The following is an 18,259-nucleotide window of genomic DNA, read 5'->3' as shown; positions in this document are numbered from 1 at the left end:
GTTCCAATGAAAAGCACTGCTCAATCTGCAGCAGCATACAAAACGTCAAACAATATGTAATGAAGGAGATATAAAATAACACTAATAATCTCATATAATTACATAAACTAGTAGCATACACTTCTGTGGAATGCTGCAGCAGCTCTTCCACTGTTGTAAATAGGAAAACTTCCCTTAAAGTCAATGAGGATCTAGCTCACTGTGTTCCATCACCCTATCTGAAAAAGATATCGCAGAAGTAGGCCACAATGATTACAGGCACAGAGATACTTCTATATAAGGAAACTTTGAAAAGAGGGGGACTATTCACTTCAGAGAGGAAATGAGAGTAGACGTGACAGGTGTACAAAATAATAAATGGGATAGAAAAGGTAAATTGGGCGCTCCTATTTACTCTGTCATAATATAAGTACAAGGGAAAGGTGAAATTTAAGACTAGTAAAGGGAAATCCTTCTGTAGGTAATGCACTGCTAACATGCAGAACTCATTGCTAAAGAATATAACTGAGGCTAAGAATTTAGGATTCAAAAAAGCGTGCAACGTTTGAGGGTAATAGGAACATGCACAGTTAGCATAAAATGTAGAAAGGACAAACTCTCATATTTCAGCATATAAACCAACCACTAATTGCAGGTGCCAAGACAAAATTTACCTTATAGGTAAGTTATTCCATAAGAGATCAAAACAAAAATGCAGTCAAGTAGCACTTTGAAAACTTTGAAGTGCTACATGACTGCTTTTTTGTTTTGATGGAATACAGACTAACACGGATCTCTCTCTGTCACAGATCACCATTCTGATCCACTACACCAAATCCCACTGTAGTGTCACTCTTAAGGCCAGATGGGATGTTCTGTTACATTTCTTGAGGCTGTCAGCAGCTGGTAGGGGCATAAAACAGCAGGAAATGGAGAACAACAGGTAATTTTTCTGAGCAGCCACCCCCATGAATTTGCTTTTTATTGGTGCTCCTGCTCCTGTAAAAACCTGCAGTAGATTCACTAAGCAGACAGCAGGTGTGGTAGCAGGTATATGCTTATCTTAAGCAGCACACATTGGCTCCTGCACTTCCTGCCCCAGCAGGAAGAGTGGGGACAGCAAGAACATACAAGAATTCTATGTCAAATGTGAACATTCAGCACTCCTCAGCTAAAGATTCTGAACCACTCATTGAATATGACCAGCGTGAAGGCCTGTATCTTGCACAGGATCTCATACAAAAGGAAAGGGTTTCTGTCAAAGCATGAAGGAAAACAACAAGTGTAATTGTTTCACGTAGTCTTGAGAAAGAGGCCTGATTAAAAAACTAATCAATTTCCTGCGCACTTCAATGGGCTCTGGATCAAGCCCTAGAGTAGGGGACCTGAGAGTCAGGATTCATAGCTTTTAGTTCTAATTTCAACACTGAAGTGCTGTATTAACTTGTTCAAGCCATTTAACTGGTCTGCTCTTCAGTTTACCCAATCTGGGTACTAATTTCAGAGGCACCAATTACCATTAAACATGAGTAAAAGTTTCAAAATCCACCCCAACTTAATTCAGTATGAAAGGAGCTAATTGAAGGCCTTAACAGAGCATGGAATAGAAAGTGTGTGCGGGGGGTGTGGGGAAAAAAAAAAGCAGTTGAGAATGAGAAACTGAAAAAAAGATTAAACCAGCTGAGATCATTTAAATCAATTAGTATATCTTTTCTCTTTCATATTTGCATAACAGCAGCCACTTGCCATTCCGGACATGCTGCTTTCGAAAGTCAGAACAGCCGTGTAGACAGAGTTTCTTTGAAAAGAAATACCCCTTTCAAAAGCACCCTTCTTCCTGAAAAAATTAGGAAGATGGTTGCTTTCCAAAGGGGGGCTTCCTTTCGAAGGAACCCCATCTACATGGCTCTTGTGGCTTTCAAAAGCAGTACTTCCGGAACAGCGAGTTGCTGCCATTATGCAAATCATGTGCCAAATATGCAAATCAGTGCCTCATTTGCATTTTCGATCAGCCACGTTTGCATGCCCCTTTTGAAAGGGAGGGGCAGTGTAGACAGAGTCAAGGTGTTTAAGGGTAAATCTGTTCCACTGAGGAGTATCTTACCCATCATGCAATCCCCATGAAAGCAACAGGGCTATTTGTACAGGAAGTTTCTACTCTGAATAAGTCAAACTATTAGACTCTGGCCCTGTGATTGCTGTCAGGGCTGTCTAATTGTGGTGGGTACCTCTGAATCCTTGTTAAAGGTGTCTCCTAGTTCATTAGAAATAAATTTGGTTGGCTCTTGTATTTTCAAGTATTGGGAATTTTCTTTGTGCTCAGATAATTGGCCTCTAATGGATAAAGTCAGACTGGTTTGGTGTTTACAATGGGGAGAAGGGGGTAATTAGGTAAAGTCAATCAGCTTAATATCTCTCTTCCTGCTGTATTTTTAAAAGTTTAAATAAAACCAGCCCTCATGCAGCTGTGCAGGCCAACAGAGTCTAAGCCTATTAAAGATATCTCTAATGAGTGTAAAGCCACCATTAATTGAAATAAAAATATTTTCACACTATTTTTCAAATTATGTGTCTCCAAAATAATCTTAATACATGCAAGACAAACTGTTAAGGCTGACGAGTGCAAGATATAATTTGTGTTAATTAGTCCAAAGTAGAGGTGGTGTGAAATTAACACAATGCATTCATTTTGCAGTTTATGTTTTTGTCTCATTTGTTTCACAAATTCTTCCATTCTCCCCGTCCTGAATGCTTCTGTCAGCTGCTACCTATAGAATGTTGTGAGGATGGTGCATCTCTTTGGGTTTGCATGGAATCCATTTTTTATATGCAGACACTTTTTTGGTTTGGCCAAATCTTGATCTCTACAGTTCTGTTGAAGGTTCAGTCATCTTTGTGGTTCAGATTAGTCTTTGACAAGTGTATAGGGAATGGCAGATGTGAAGGATCTCCTTTGGAGAATAGTTTGCAGCCTACTTTATCTTCTAAAAGTCTTCCCAATCTGCTAAATGTGAACCTTTTTTGATGCTGTTATAGGGTTCGTTCAAAGTCTGATTCAGATCTCACGGAACTAAATGGAAGGTTCTCCATTCACTTCAATAAGCCTAACTAAACTGGTTTGCATTTATTATTTAGAATATAGGAATCCAAGGATCACAGTAAAAAAAGCCATTTTTGTGAGGCAACTTTGAAAGAATAATGTACACAGTACTAAAAACTATGGAATTGTTTTTTCATATGTAACCAGTTTTTCAATTTGGCCAAATTAATCTCTGGTGTAATTCCATTGACAGTAGTAGAGTTACATTGAATATGATGTCGGTTCAGAGAAGTGCTGAACATTTTGGAAAAATATCTGAGTGACTGACCCAGTAATGCCACAGACAGTAAAGTCTGTCCATTTTTAGATGACTGTTGACCAAATCATTTTATAGGTTAATCAAAAATATTTTACGGTAATCAATATTATTTAATAAATAACTACTGATTATGTGCTTGCCACTCTACTGAAAGCCATATGAGATGGAGAATTTACGATACAAAAATCATGGTGACCATTTTCAAATCTGTCTGCCTAAAACATTAATTTAGTAGACAAAAGGACCCTAATAGTCTACAACATACACTCAAAGTGATTGAAATGACAATAGCTGTGGGGCTCATTAGCCATTAGCTTCTTAGTGGTTTGGTTTTAGTTCACTTATAATAATTTCCTTCTTCCTTGCACCTTTGGCCACACAGCAGTCCCCAGCTGAAGCGTCGGTGTCTTCATATCCATCCTCCTCAACAAGTCATCCATCCCATTCATATAAATTAGCAGCTAACTCACAAGATAAGACATAATTTTATTAAAATTGTGCAGTCATGAACTCAAAAGTTAAGATTATAACCTATGTAACCTTAATTTTGCCCCCTGGTGGATCTTTCCTAAAAAGCAGATTAGACAGGGATCCTGAGGGCTGTGGGGGAGGGAATAGTATGTGATCATATGCATTATAATATAAAGAATAGAACTGGAGTTGCATGGGCAATCGTAAACCGTATGCATCCTAACTTTTAAATGCTTGGCTCTGCAAAATACTTAATTTTCTAAAAAAATAATGTTTCTTTTTAGGAGGAAAAATTGGTAAAACATTTTATTTGGAGAAGAATTCAGGACAGATCACAAGCCCCTTGATGAACGTTTTAGAGCATAGACTGAGGACAAAAACATTGAACTTGAGAAGTATTGTGTGGAAGAAGTGTCAGTCAAGGTTTGAATATGGCAAGAAAGTAATTGAAGGGGATCACACTGTAGCTTTGAGGGTGATGTGTTCAACAGCAACGAAGAATGTTATGGAAAATAGTGTGGATAGTGTTCTCAACAGCGAGATAAAAAATGCAATTTTGCCCATTGTAAGTTTGAGTTGATGGCAAGGCATTCAGCAGTTGATGTCTGATAAACAGGCTTAGATGTTGTATTGGATGGAAGGAGACAGGTAAGAAGAAGAAAGAGACGTCAGTGGAAGCTCAGTGAGAAAAGAGGAAGAGACTTCAGAGAGAGCTTTTATATCTCTCCAGACAGAGCAGGAGAGGGATGGAAGAGAATTCATTAGACTCGAGGCTAATGGAGCAGGATAAAGAGAGAACTGGGAGATGATAATTTTGTTCAAGTCAAAGGAGGACAAGTATCAAACACAAGATTGTGGTCCACAGACTCCAAGGTAGCAGAATGGTCAAGGAAGATGTTGGCAAGAAAGGCAGAAAGAAGGCAGAGGCGAGGAAAGTTTTAGAAAGAATTCAAGGGCCGTAATTTATGAAAATTAAAAACAAACTGGTCAAAACAATGGCCTGCAGAGTTCTTAAGTCCTATATAGCTGTTCATTTCTACTCTATCATCACCACTTTGGCTTTTGGAGGTGCTCCTTTGATTAGCAATTGAAGACAAGAAAAGAGTAGGGCTCTGACACCTGGTCACCAGTCCAACCCTGCGCACATGGCTTTCTTAATAAATGTCCCATTAAACTAGCAAATCAAAGCTGCACCATTAATAGTTTGAGAGCAAAATCTGTTCACCCCAAATTGCCTGTGATGCCAGCTGTCCCAGTTAACCGTATACCTTTAAATGTCTTTGACTGTTTTTATATACTTCAGTAAATATTTATGGCACAAGAACTTCCTTGGGAGGTGCTATTTGGTCATAGTACAACAGCTGGAGTTGTGTTCAGAAGATTACAGCATATTAGAACATTATATTACACCCTTCATGCCCCTTGGCAACTAGTAGGCTAAAAGGAACACTCTAACCTTGAAAACACCTGACTAAAATAAGTGCTGAGTGTAGAACAATAAAAACTTTGCCTCTTTGTTCAGTACAACCCTTTCACAATGAAAAGTGGTCTAATATTCACGGTTGCGGGTGAGTTGTTACTGAGCAAATAATAGATGCTGCATTTTCAGTTGCCTCAGAAGTACTTTTGGATAGTTGGAATATGAAAAGCCCTTTTAGAAATCAAATTCTGTGCTATTCCATGTATAGAAACAGAACTCCTGCTGCATTGTTTTTAAAGTGACAGCCCAGCAGGTGTCCCTATAGGTTGATAGTATGGTACTGAGAAATTCTGAAACTTACTAGGAAATAAGCAAAATCAGATGAACAAGTTAAAATAGACGTTTTGAGTTATGAGACAGGCAACCTTGCTTGCTATAAATGATTGTTAATTCCTTCTCCATTATTAAGAAAGGGTCCGACAGAGTGATTAGATGGTTTATACTGAGGACTCCATTTATAATGCACTTTAAAATATTTTTCTTTTAAGTGATATTTATGTCAAAAACTAAATGAGTTGACAACTGTCAACTCCGTGCATAAAATTTCACGTCTTCTAGTGTATGTGTTTCTATATGAAAGAACTCAAATGACAGAGGGTAGAAGCAATTGTGAAATATTTTGGACAAAATGGAAGACTTTTGCAAAAATATAAAGCTTGATCCCTAAAGTACTGTGAGTTTTACCGACACAAGTAGTCATACTGATGTCATTGTGACTATTCAAATGGGTAAGCTGAGTAGCCATCAAAGAAGAAAGAACACAATAAAGAAGAGCTTGGTGTAGCTTGAAAGCTTGTACCTTCCACCAATAGAAGTTGGTCCAGTAGGATATATTACCTCACCTACCTTTTTTCTCTCTCATGATGCCTTAGAAGTCAAAATGATCCAAAGACAGTAAGGGTCTGTTTATTTTTAGCACAGTAAACCCTTGATTTAATGGACTAACGGGGGGAAGGGGTGTCTGTTAATGCTGGAAGTCCATTATATCTGAATGGTTATACTGTATGATGATGCATAGACCTTCCCAGACCATCCTGTCCTCTGCCCCTACCCCACTTTTTTCCCTCTTCTGCCCCATTCTTCCCCTCACACCTCCATCTCCCTCTCCCGGTTACCAGAAGAAGAGCTGAATGCCGGCCTGGCTCCTTCCACCTCCTGCAGCTGTCAGCGCTGAGGCTCCTCCAGCCCCCCAGCTCCAAGCTGTGTGCATAAAGACAGAGCGTGGCTGCCCCTAGCCTGCCAGCAGGCAGCAGCCTCCAACACCGTGGCTGCTGCTTCGTGCCTTTGCAGGCAGCGGCGGCCGGGTGCTGACATGCTCCACACACACGAGGCTGGTGGAGGAGAGCTCCTGTGACCCACTGCAGCCCCCCCGGCTCCTCTGGCCCCAGTGGCCCCAGCCACTCTGTCAGTTCCTCCAGTCATGGGGGGGGCTCTGGTGAGTCTCCAGCATTTATTTCGAGGAGGGTCAGTGGGGCTGGCAGACCGCGTCCATTATTTCCAAAGTCCATTATATCAGGGTCCGTTAAATTGAGGCTTTACTGTATAGGCAAATTTAAGTGGTCTGAGAATGATCCTTGTTCCATTGAAGTCAACGGCAGAATTTACTACTGACTAAAATAGAACTAAGAGAGCACGTGTCTCTGTGTAGGGTGCTTTCACTTTTTAATGTACAGTTTCTGATTTGAAAAATCATAATTAAAATGTCACCTGCTCACTCATCAGACCTGTTCTCTGTAGGTGTTCAGAGCCCCATCTGTTAATGTACTGACACTAATGCGTTTTTGCTACATTTTACTTCTGGTAGTCCTGTACCTAAGGGCTCAATTTAAGATAAAATACTAATATTGGTGTCCTTAGCAAGGGAGAATGTCTTCCCTCTGAGACTGACAGGGAGGAATCCCTGCCCACCCTGGGGGCAGAGCCAGAACACCCACGTCTGTCCCACAGGAAGCAGAGGGGTGGGACAGGAAGTATAAAAAGGCAGGCCCTGCGGCTCACTTAAACAGAGGCCACCCACCTACTAGTGGGGTGGAGCCCAAAGAGGATCCCTGCAGGGTCAGATCTGTTGCCACCAAGAAGACTGATGAGTTGCTGGGACTGCCATTAGTCATGTACCCAGAGAAGACTCAGGACAACCCTGAAATGCTGGTACTCCAAGAGTGGAGTGTGGGAAGTAGCCTGGGGACACCAAACTGTAATGTGATTGTTACTGCATGATTCTGGGTCATTGTGGTTTAGCTGGATCCCTATTGTCCCTGTGATGGAACCCTCCACTGCTGTTAGCCCTCTGGGCTGGGAGCTGGTGGTGTAGGGTGGGCCTGGATCTCCCTACCTCCCTGGGTGGTAACCTCCCCATCTTAGGCCCAGGGGCCATCAACTGTCTGCCTTCCACCAAAGGCAGGATGTTAGACTGCTTGTTGCCCCACCCTGCCCAAGGGCCTGAGCCCATAGATTGGTGCTCTACCCTAACTGGGGCCAGAGCCCTGGACAACTTACTACTTGACCTTGCCTAGAGGGCCAGGGCCTTAGAGACTAATTCCAAAATTACCGTTGCCAGACACCAAAAGCTACTTCCCTCTGAGTCTAGTTGGTGGGGATGGGCAAGTATTTTACAGTGTCCTGGAAAAAATACATATGGAGTGTCAAAATCAACTTTTCCCAAGCTGTTACCTTACTTAATTCAACTGACAATTCAAACAGAAGCAAAACCTATAGATAGGGTATGCCTGGATGAGACGTACCATTTATGTGTGTGTGTTTTACGTGGGCAATAACCTGCTGCAGCAATTCCTTCTGCAAACCTGTGTGGACATGCATAAATCTGATCTGAATGTTTGCAAAACTGAGAAGTTGTACATTATATGCTGTGAATATCATGTAAGAGGTTGAAATGAGATTCTCATGAAAAAACAGTTTAATTTTTTTTTAATTGCAGGGGTTTTGAATCCACATGAACTGTTTCTAATGGAAAAATTGTCAAATCTGTTTCAAATCATGCTAGTAAGGATTTTGTACAGCACTCTTGCAAATGCTAGTCAGAAAGATGGATGGGTTTAGGGGGTCACATGGCCTGCCTGAGTGTAAGTTATGTTACTAAATCAACATATTGATCTGGGAACGCAATGTCCTAGAATCCTGAAAATGTCAGGCTCAGACTAAATGCTTCATTTCTTTTAAATTAATTTGATTTTGCCAGCTACTGTTGCTGATGAAATTAGGTATCAGAAAAATGAAAACAGCAAGATATCAGATGTTCATCAAATCCAGCGGCATTTGTTTGTTTTGAAAGACACGGACCACACATAAGATACCTGTGTTGCAGCCTAATTTCTCATTAAGGGAAGCATCAACAACCGTATCTGTAATTTGTATATTTCTATATGCAAACCAGGTATCCCAAATTCTGGTGATTCTTCAGCGATGCCATCCCTGCAACTCTGACAAAGGAGTTAAGAGGTAAGATTGTATGATTGTCTGACACTAATCCATCCACCTTTCTCTCTCACACACACACTCACAAAAGATTAAAGGATCATCCAGTACATGTCCTTGTACTGCACATATCCATATTCTGTATTCTTAATTTAATGTATTAGTTCACTACTATATGGACAGTATGAAACCTTGACATTGATGAGTGAGAACCACTCAACATAAGTAAAGATTGTAGAATATGTCCCAAAATATTCAGTTTGTAGAGAAAGTGAGAGAAAATTTCACACAACCTTTTTCTGGGAAATAAGAGGACAGATGCCAAGCAGACAGATGCCTAAAGTCAACATAGTAAAATAATATTGTGAAGAATTCAAAAATAGCTGTAGAAAGAGTTCCTATTTTGAACTTACAGGTGACATGGTAGTGAGCATTTTCCCACACCTTACACAGCATATGTCCTGGAAGATATCCATGTTGTGGACCAACACCAATCCTGACTTCACAGATAAGTCCTACCTGAAATGGGGCTCTTTGCTCAGGGCTCTATGGGGTTAATGTCAGACGTGGAATGGTTTCCTTTGAACCTCCAGCTGCTCACCTTGAATCCCTTTATTTTCTCCTTGCATTGCTACCCCGTCTGGTCAGTCCAATGATCTACCAGCTTCTGGGCTATACTGACTCTGCTGAGAATTCCTCTTCTGGAAATCATGGATTTTGCTCACTTTAGCTGAAAAGTTAGCCACAGCTTTAATGTAAGCCTGTGTCCTAACTCCTTCAAATCTGAAAAAGTGGGTCTGTCCCAGGAAAGGGCATCACCTAATAAATTAATTTGTTAGTCTTTAAAGTGCTATGTGACTTCTTTTTTTGTTCTATACTTCAAAGTTAATGTATGGACTGGTACAATAATGGCACAACTGAGGAGGTAGTTTCTGAATGCAAAGCATATTAAGAAAACTCATGATTCACAGTGAGTTAAATTGCTAGGAAAGACAGAGCCACATATGCAGTTCACAGATGTGTTATAAAAGTTGCATGAGTAGGAACCATAAACTGCTGTTCTGAGGATCCAGCCATACGATGATTAATCCCAAAGTCCCTTACAACCCCAAGGCTGGAGTGACGGGGGCATGTTTTGATTTGATTTTGGTTCACACTTGTGGTAGATTTTGCAGCTAGTTCTCCTCAGTGAGAAGAAGCTAGTTGTGAAGCAGAACCTGTGAGGGATGCTAGTAGGTTCCACAATACTCCCTCACAAATAATAAAATGAAAAATGGCAGGACTTCCTTTGGGAAAGGTTGCACATGCCAGAAGTGTTTTTGGCAATTACAAAACAGATTGAGGGAATGCAGACCCCAGTAAAAGCCCAAGAAGTGGTAGTGGGTAGTAAGAAGCAATGCAACATGTAATAAAAATCTCTGTTGTGTACATTGAAGCTAACTGTCCCGCTCTCACTTTTATAATCTCACTTACACCGTATGTTCTTATTCATTGACTTGGGTTGAACTCTGAGAATACCTCTGTGCTCTCTCAACACAGTCCATCACAGGCATATTGTTCCTTCTAACATATAGCCTAAAATTCATCTTTATGCTGCCTGAATTTAAGCAATATGTAGAGTAAAGTCACATGGCATCATCCTTCACTCTCAGCTTTCCTTCTCCCATGTCTTCTGTTATGCCTGTTGCCGCCTCTGCAACAAAACCTGTGTACACCACAGCCTTAACTTGGATGATGGTGATTTCTTCCCACATACCTTCATCTTTTCTCAGTCTGGCCATTACATTTCCCTTCTCTGAGGCCTGTCTAGAATACTGCCATTTTCTCAGATGTAGAAAGGAGGTCAACAAATATCACCCTTCTCAGTCAACCAGTAGGTTCACCGTTCATTTCAATATAGAGTCCAAAATTGTTCTCCTTTATGAAACCCTCCGTAGATTTAACCTAATTTATCTCTCACGCTCCCTTCCCTTCATACTTCCCTCCATTCATCTAGAGCTGTTTCTTATTTGTCATTTCTCAGCAACCCCTAAAACAAAGTTCAGGTATAACCCTACCTCATTTCACCATTGTTTTTTTTCTTTCTTTCTCTCTCTTTATTTTCTCTTTTTTTCTTTTGCTTTGTTTTTTTTGTTTTGTTTTATCTATCTCTCTCTCCTTGAAAAAGCATGGTTCATAACTGCACTGGGTCCTCTCTTAAGGCAGAGAGCAGGGTGAGCATGCAGCAATCACAGGACTGTCTTACACAGAGGAAATACGAGAGATGTTGAGATACCACACTAGAGTCATCCTATTTTGAAGTTTAAATGGGACTTGGATGGTACTTAAGCCTTGTGCTGGGCCATCCCGGTAGGACTGAATTGTAAGATAGCTTTGTTAGTACACTGCTTATATCTCATACAAAATATGATACATGGGTTAGTAAATATGTCACTTAATGTTATATATGTTAAAATGTCACATTAAATATGTCACATTCCTTGGTCCCAATATAGTTTGTCGTGTATTGCATAAAATAAGGTGGCACTGTCATCGTAAAAAATGGACTCCCCAGAGTCACACACAAATTTCCCTTCTTTCCCAGGCTCACAACTAACCCAGTTACCTTAGTAAGCAATCACAGGAGCTGGAACTAGGGGTCTGTGGGGTCCTGCAGCACCCCCGACTTGAAGTGGTTTCCCTATATATTCCAGTTAGGTTCAATGGCTGTCATCAGCACCTCCACTATACGAATTGTTCTAGCACCCCTCCGGGCAACCATGGAATTCTATCACCTGAATGTCAGGGCACTTTGTGCCCACAGAGGAGTGTGAAAGACTCATTGGAAGAAAGGGGCCAAAATCCATGGTGTGTATCAAATGAATGGATGTACATGGAAAATAAAGATGTCATCAATGTATCTTAAGCAGAGGAGGAGTCATAGGGGACGAGAGCTGAGGAATCATTGTTCCAGGTCTCTGCTGACTGCAGTGAAAATTTACTTCACGAAAAGAACTGCGTATTTTTTCATGGCTGACAGATTTCATGGATTCAGGGAATTCCACACATTTTTAGAAATCCAGTGAAATTTACTTTTTCACCCAAAGCCACATGAAATTAGATTTTTTTCTGAGGAGTTGCCATAAAATTGGCACGGCCTTAGAAGACCCCATGCAATGATAAAAGCCTTTGCCTTTTCTTTCAGCCTACCCTATTATTGCACATCTTAAAGGGAGATGCAAGGAGTCTGTAACCTAATCTTTGCTGGTGGAGAAATTTAACCAGAAGATTATATTGATAGCATGATCGTGCAGAAAAATATCAGCAATTAAAATGGATTGCCTAGGGAAAAGAAAAGATCGAAAGGCCTTTGTAAATCAAAATATATTGTCAGAAAAATGGAGAGTTTTAATTTTATATATGATAAATTGCTCTCAAATTGAATAGTGATAAGAGGAAATGCTTGCCATTTGACCATGGTTAAAGACTTTGCAGAAATTTTGTTATGAATGAAAAGGTACTTACCTTGCAACCAGGCTCTTCTATTAACTTTTCTTAGGTCCCAATGAAATATGAAAACATATAAGTTATAATCCTGAAGTCCAAACTGTGATACTGAACCAAAACAAAAAGGCGCACCAAGGAACATGATCAGTAAAAGAAGAAAACAAGATTCACACAATTTATTCTTTAAACCAATAATTTATTTGATAATAACCAGACTTAGCCTGGCAGAATAAACTTCGTGGCACAAGAATTCATTAAATCCCATGCAGTGACTGCTGAGCTATCTGTTCAGTCTGTAAAAATCAATACAGTGAGTCAAACCTGGCCTGCCTTACTCACATGAGTTAGTGTTACTATTTACTTAAACACGTTGAGGCAGATTGGATCCCGAATCCCAATAGGCTGTGGATCAGATATGGAAGTTCTTTATTTCATACATAGCTCATATCTGACTGAACCCTGAGTTGTCTGAACAAGGACAGCAGTAGGTTTAGATTTCTATTGTTGCTTGCAGTTTGGACTTCATCTAGCAGTATGGAAATAAATGGGAGTTTTGTCACTGACTTAAGTGGTACTAGGGCAGACCCTAAACAAGCAGTCCTGTCCTGCAGTGTGTTCAGAGCGCTTTCAAATGTTAGAAGACCAATGTAAGGCCCCAAACTAGCAAAGCATATAAATGCAACAGTAATATCTGACTTCAAATGGACTCAGCAAATCCTTACTTTTCAGCATGTGCCTGTGCACCTAGCCAAATTAGGGCTTAGATGTTCAGCTAGAACTTCCACTGAAGTCTGCAGAAATACCTTGCAGAATCACGTAATATTTGCCTGGCTGGAGACAAGACTATATTTAAAATAGATTTCCTGAATTTCAGCTGCTGTCTCATTGGCTGGAAGAAGGATTTAATTTATTCTTGTGCTCCTGCATGGTAAGAAAGAATTGATCAGCACAAATTCCAAAATCTTTCTGAGTTAATAGGATTTTGAAATTGGTTGAATGTGGATTTATTTCAAATAGCACAAGCTAATCTGAATATCAAAGCTGCATTCTTCTTTTTCAAACTCTGTTGAATTTAGGTCATAAACAATGACAAATATACTATTGAAATCAAAGGACTGATTTCTGCTACACAGAGCAGATGGTTTAAAAAGACGTAAACACAGTCAAAAAAGAAGGGATTAGAGAATTACCATCTTTTTGTTTAACATACTAGGAGCTTTTTCAGCCAGTTCAAAATCTAGACTATACATATGTATAAAAAATGCAAAATGGTTATCTATCTCCCTCCAGTTCTGAATAGATGTTATCACTGTTTATATGTATGCTAATTTCTAATAGGAACCAGTAGAACTAAAGTGTGTTTTGGAGACACATTAGTAGGTTCCATCACAGTATTTTGGTAAGAAAAGCCAGAGATCTAGAAATACTTCTACACTGTTGCTTTTTTATCTTTGTAGGGAGGGGGCAGGGCCTCCCTCAGAGACTGATGGAGAGAAATCCTCATCCAGGCACCAGTCAGCAGAGCCAGGACACCCAGCCATACTCGCCCTCCAGAAGCAGAGGGAAGTAATAGGAAGTATAAAAGCCCTGCAGCTCTGAGCTGGTGCCACGGCGGGAGGCAGATGCCCCGACCCACTGCTGGGGCTGCAACCCAAAGAGGATCCCTCCTATGCCAGAGCTGCCAGCCACCCGGGGCACCACAGAATTTCTGGAACTGCCACTGTCTGTCTAAACTAGGGAGACAGAGGACACCCGCAAAACAGGTGGTCATAGTCCAGGGACATGAGACTATAGTGCAGGTGTGGTGTTGCCTTGATCTAAGCCAGTTTGTTCTGGCTGGATCCCTGCTGATCTAGTGGTGGAATCATTCGTACTGTTAGGGTCCTCTGGGCTGGAACCCTGTGGAGCAGGATGAATCTACCTGCAGCTCAGAGTCTGGTTCAAGAACTTTGTTTCTCCAGATGATCGTTTCCCAGGCATACATAGCAAATCTTATTTCTTCATGTTGGATTACTGTATCTCTAACATGTTCCTTAGTGTCCAGATACAGAAATGATCATGTTATAAAATTATTATTTAAATCCCCTGAAACCAGTTGAACCGCTCTGGTCCTGCAACATCTGTGGTCTGTCATAATTTTAGTTAGCCAAATGTCCACTCATCACGGGCATGGCCAAGTTTCCCAGAGTCCTGTAAAGTTTGTTTACAGCCAGCAGTCATGACTCTCAGTGTTCTGAGCTCTTATTTCATTCTAATTTACCCCTCCCTGTCTGCCAAGAGCCCAGTAAACAGTGGAAGTGTTGGTAATGCTGCCAGACAATATTGCTCTCCCGTGATTCGGCAAATTCTCTCATCCAGCACTGATCAGGACTCATGGCTGCTGGACTAGAGACGTTAAATCTGTACTTCACATTTCACACAGCAAATACAATCGCTTGACCCAGGCTGCGTCTACACGTGCACGCTACTTCGAAGTAGCGGCAGTAACTTCGAAATAGCGCCCGTCACGTCTACACGTGTTGGGCGCTATTTCGAAGTTGAAATCGACGTTAGGCGGCGAGACGTCGAAGTCGCTAACCCCATGAGGGGATGGGAATAGCGCCCTACTTCGACGTTCAACATCGAAGTAGGGACGTGTAGACGATCCGCGTCCCGCAACATCGAAATAGCGGGGTCCTCCATGGCGGCCATCAGCTGGGGGGTTGAGAGATACTCTCTCTCCAGCCCTTGCGGGGCTCTGTGGTCACCGTGGGCAGCAGCCCTTAGCCCAGGGCTTCTGGCTGCTGCTGCTGCAGCTGGGGGTCCGTGCTGCATATACAGGGTCTGCAACTAGTTGTTGGCTCTGTGTATCTTGCACTGTTTAATGAAAGTGTGTCTGGGAGGGGCCCTTTAAGAGAGCGACTTGCTGTTGAGTCCGCCCCGTGACCCTGTCTGCAGCTGTGCCTGGCTCCCTTATTTCGATGTGTGCTACTTTGGCGTGTAGACGTTCCCTCGCTGTGCCTATTTCGATGTTGGGCTGAGCAACGTCGAAGTTGAACATCGACGTTGCCAGCCCTGGAGGACGTGTAGACGTTATTCATCGAAATAGCCTATTTCGATGTCGCAACATCGAAATAAGCTATTTCGAAGTTGGGTGCACGTGTAGACGTAGCCCCAGTATTCAAAAGCTCAAGGGGCAAGAGGATCCCTCTTCGGGGTTCTTTCTCATAAGAACTGTGACAATTGGTGTCAGCTGTGAAAAATATCCTATTTGGTTTGTGTTTTGCATTAAAATGTTTTAATTCCATCTAGGCCAGTGGTTCCCAAACTTTTTGGCATCACGCCCCTCTTTTGATTTTTGAGAAACCCTCATGCCCCCCCCGCCACCTCCACTTTCCATCATCCAACCACCCTTTTAACAAAAAATGCAATTTGTAATTGAAAATAAACACAAGAACTTGACATAAAATGTTATTTAAAATTAAAAATAAGCATAAAAATTTTTTCTTGGCCCTTTATAGGTGCCTGGTGCAGCCCCAGCTGGCCAGCTGCCTGAGCTCCATGCCAGCCGCTCGCCCAAGACCTATGCTTCCGGAGCTGCCCGCCTGAGCCGCCCAAGCACCACACAGCCAGGGCCAGCCTCCTGCCAGCTGTTGGAGACAGCTGGCCCCCCAGCAGCTGTTTGCCCCAGCTGCAGGCCAGCCACTCGAGGGCCTGCCCTAGCCCCATGCTGCCAGGCCAGCTGCCTACTCACCAGCCCAAGTTGCCTGAGCCCCACACTCCTGGGGTCAGCTGCCCACCAACCAGCCCAAACCACCTGAGACCTGCACTGCTGGGGCCAACCACCCAAGCCCTGTGAGTCCCACAAACCAGCCACCTGAGCCCCATGAGTTGTCTACCCAAGCCCTTCCCCTCCTGCAAGGCCAGGCACCACTAGCCTCCCATCTAACCCCATCCTCCTCCTCAGCCCCAACCCATACTCACTCACATTTGCAGGAGGCAGCTAGCTCCACCTGGCTCTTCACCAGCTGCCTGCCTTTTTATAGCGGCTGCGCCAGGTCCCTCATGTAAAATGGCAGGGGCTGAGAGCCAAAAGCAAAGGCCAGCTCTTTCTTCAGGTGGGAGGAATAATGGGGGGGCTGGCACACCTCATGCCGGCCCGGGAATTTCTCCACACCCCTCCCAAGGGAGCATGCCCCCTGGTTTGGGAAGCCATGGTCTAGGCATATGAAGACAAAGGGTTTCTCCCTCCACCAGCCCTACAGAAATAGTGTGGAGATAGATTCACTAAAGTCTAAGAGAAAGATCTTGAAAGGAGTGCTGGAACCATTTGTATTGTGAGGTTGCCGAGAGCTGTTAAAGCAAATGGCCAACACTATAGCTACGTCTACACTAGAAGGTGTTCTCGAAAGGGCACGTTCCAAAAAAGAGGACTTGAAAGACACCCTTTGGAAAAGGGGCTGGGGCTGGCGCCATCAATGCCTGCTGGTGAAAGGGCCATCTGCTCTTTCAAAAGGGACCAGTGAGCCCTTTGAAAGAGAGTGTCTACAAGTACCCATGCCCTCTTTCGAAAGAAGGGGCCAGGAAATGCTGCAGCCAGAGCAGCAGGGCAGACAAGCCCTTCTGGGGCCACAGCCAGCCTCCCCTTTAAAGAGCCCCTCTCCAACACCCTCACCCTGCACAGCATGAGGCCTGCAGAGCTGCTACCAGCCCCACAGACACAGTGCCCACAGGACAGAGCGTGAACCAGCAGCAGCTGGAAACCCTGATTTCTGCCACCCGTGGAGTGGTCACCCTGCTGGCCACAGCAGTGGCAGCTGCCCTGCAGCTCCTGCTGGGGGAGCCCCCCACCCCGCCAGGGGCATCCTCCAGACCCTTGGCTCCTTTGGCACCACCCCTGCCCCAGGTGTTCCGCTGGCTCTGGAGCTACCCCACCAGCTCAGAGTGGTGGGAGCACCTGGTCATGGAGGAGTGGGATGATAGCAGGTGGCTCAGGAATTTCCAGATGCAGCGACAGACCTTCCTGGAGCTCTGCCAGTGGCTGTCCCCAATGCTGAGACATGAGAACACCCGGAAGCAGCATGCCCTCCCCGTGGAGAAGAGGTTCACAATCACTGTCTGGAAGCTGGCCACTCCAGACAGCTACCGCTCTATGGGACACTAATTTGGGGTGGGCAAGGCCACAGTCAGGGATGTTGTGATGGAGGTAAGGGGGGCCAGGCCATGAACGCACTGTGAGGCTGGGGCCCCAGGATTGGAGGCCTGGGGTGGGACCGGGGGTGGGGGTGGGGGTGTGGCACGCAACACCCAACCTCACGGGTGCACATCTCCCCCCTTGCAGGTGGTGCATGCCCTCAACACAATGCTCCTCCAGAGGGTGGTCCACATCAGGAACCTGGACGTGGCCATTGCAGGCTTCACTGCACTTGGGTTTCTGATTGTGTTGGGGCCCTTGACAGGATCCATATACCCATCTGCACCCCTGAGCAGAGCAGAGGACAATATATAAATGGGAAAGGCCACAACTCCATGGTCCTGCAGGCCATGGTGGACAGCTGGGGTCAGTTCCAGTACATCTATGTGGGCTGGCCCGCCTGCACCCACGACGTGCGTGTTTTCCACAATTCGGGCCTGTGCCACTGGGTAGAGGCAGGGACCTACATCCCCCAGATGGAGATCCCACTGGGAAACACCACAGTACCCCTCTGCCTGGTGACCAGTGCGGCATATCCACTCCAGCCCTGGCTCATGCGGCCCTATACGGGCCACCCCACTTCCAACCAGGAGTGGTTTAACACACAGGTCAACCACACCTGCAGTGTGGCTGAGCGAACCTTTGGCCTTCTCAAGGGCCGATGACACTGCCTCCTAGCACACCTGGAGCTGGGCATCCTCAATGTCTGCCAGGTGGTGGGTGCCTGCTGCACGCTCCATGACATTGTGGAGAGCAATGGGGAGGCCTTTGTGCAGGAGTGGGCAGCCGAGGCTGGCACAGGCTCCCCCCAGCCAGTCGCTGCCCCTAGGTGCCAGGCCCAGTAGAATGGGGTCTGTCCAGGAGGCCTTGCACCAATAC

At 43.9% G+C, this 18,259-nt stretch overlaps 1 long non-coding RNA gene across 1 annotated transcript in view; it reads left to right on the top strand.

Moving 5' to 3' along the window:
- LOC142012750 (uncharacterized) overlaps positions 1 to 14,638 on the top strand; it is a 72,337-nt gene extending 57,699 nt beyond the window's left edge. The window contains exons 2-3 of the long non-coding RNA XR_012645453.1: positions 8,681 to 8,745; positions 13,665 to 14,638. This is a non-coding gene — a long non-coding RNA (uncharacterized LOC142012750). The remainder of the gene's footprint in view (positions 1 to 8,680; positions 8,746 to 13,664) is intronic.
- The last annotated feature ends 3,621 nt before the right edge of the window (positions 14,639 to 18,259 follow it).

The sequence above is a fragment of the Carettochelys insculpta genome, chromosome 4 (genome assembly GCF_033958435.1).
Source record: "Carettochelys insculpta isolate YL-2023 chromosome 4, ASM3395843v1, whole genome shotgun sequence".
NCBI lineage: Eukaryota > Metazoa > Chordata > Testudines > Carettochelyidae > Carettochelys > Carettochelys insculpta.
The sequence above is the reverse complement of the archived record's forward strand: the minus strand, read 5'-3'. Positions and strand labels throughout refer to the sequence as shown.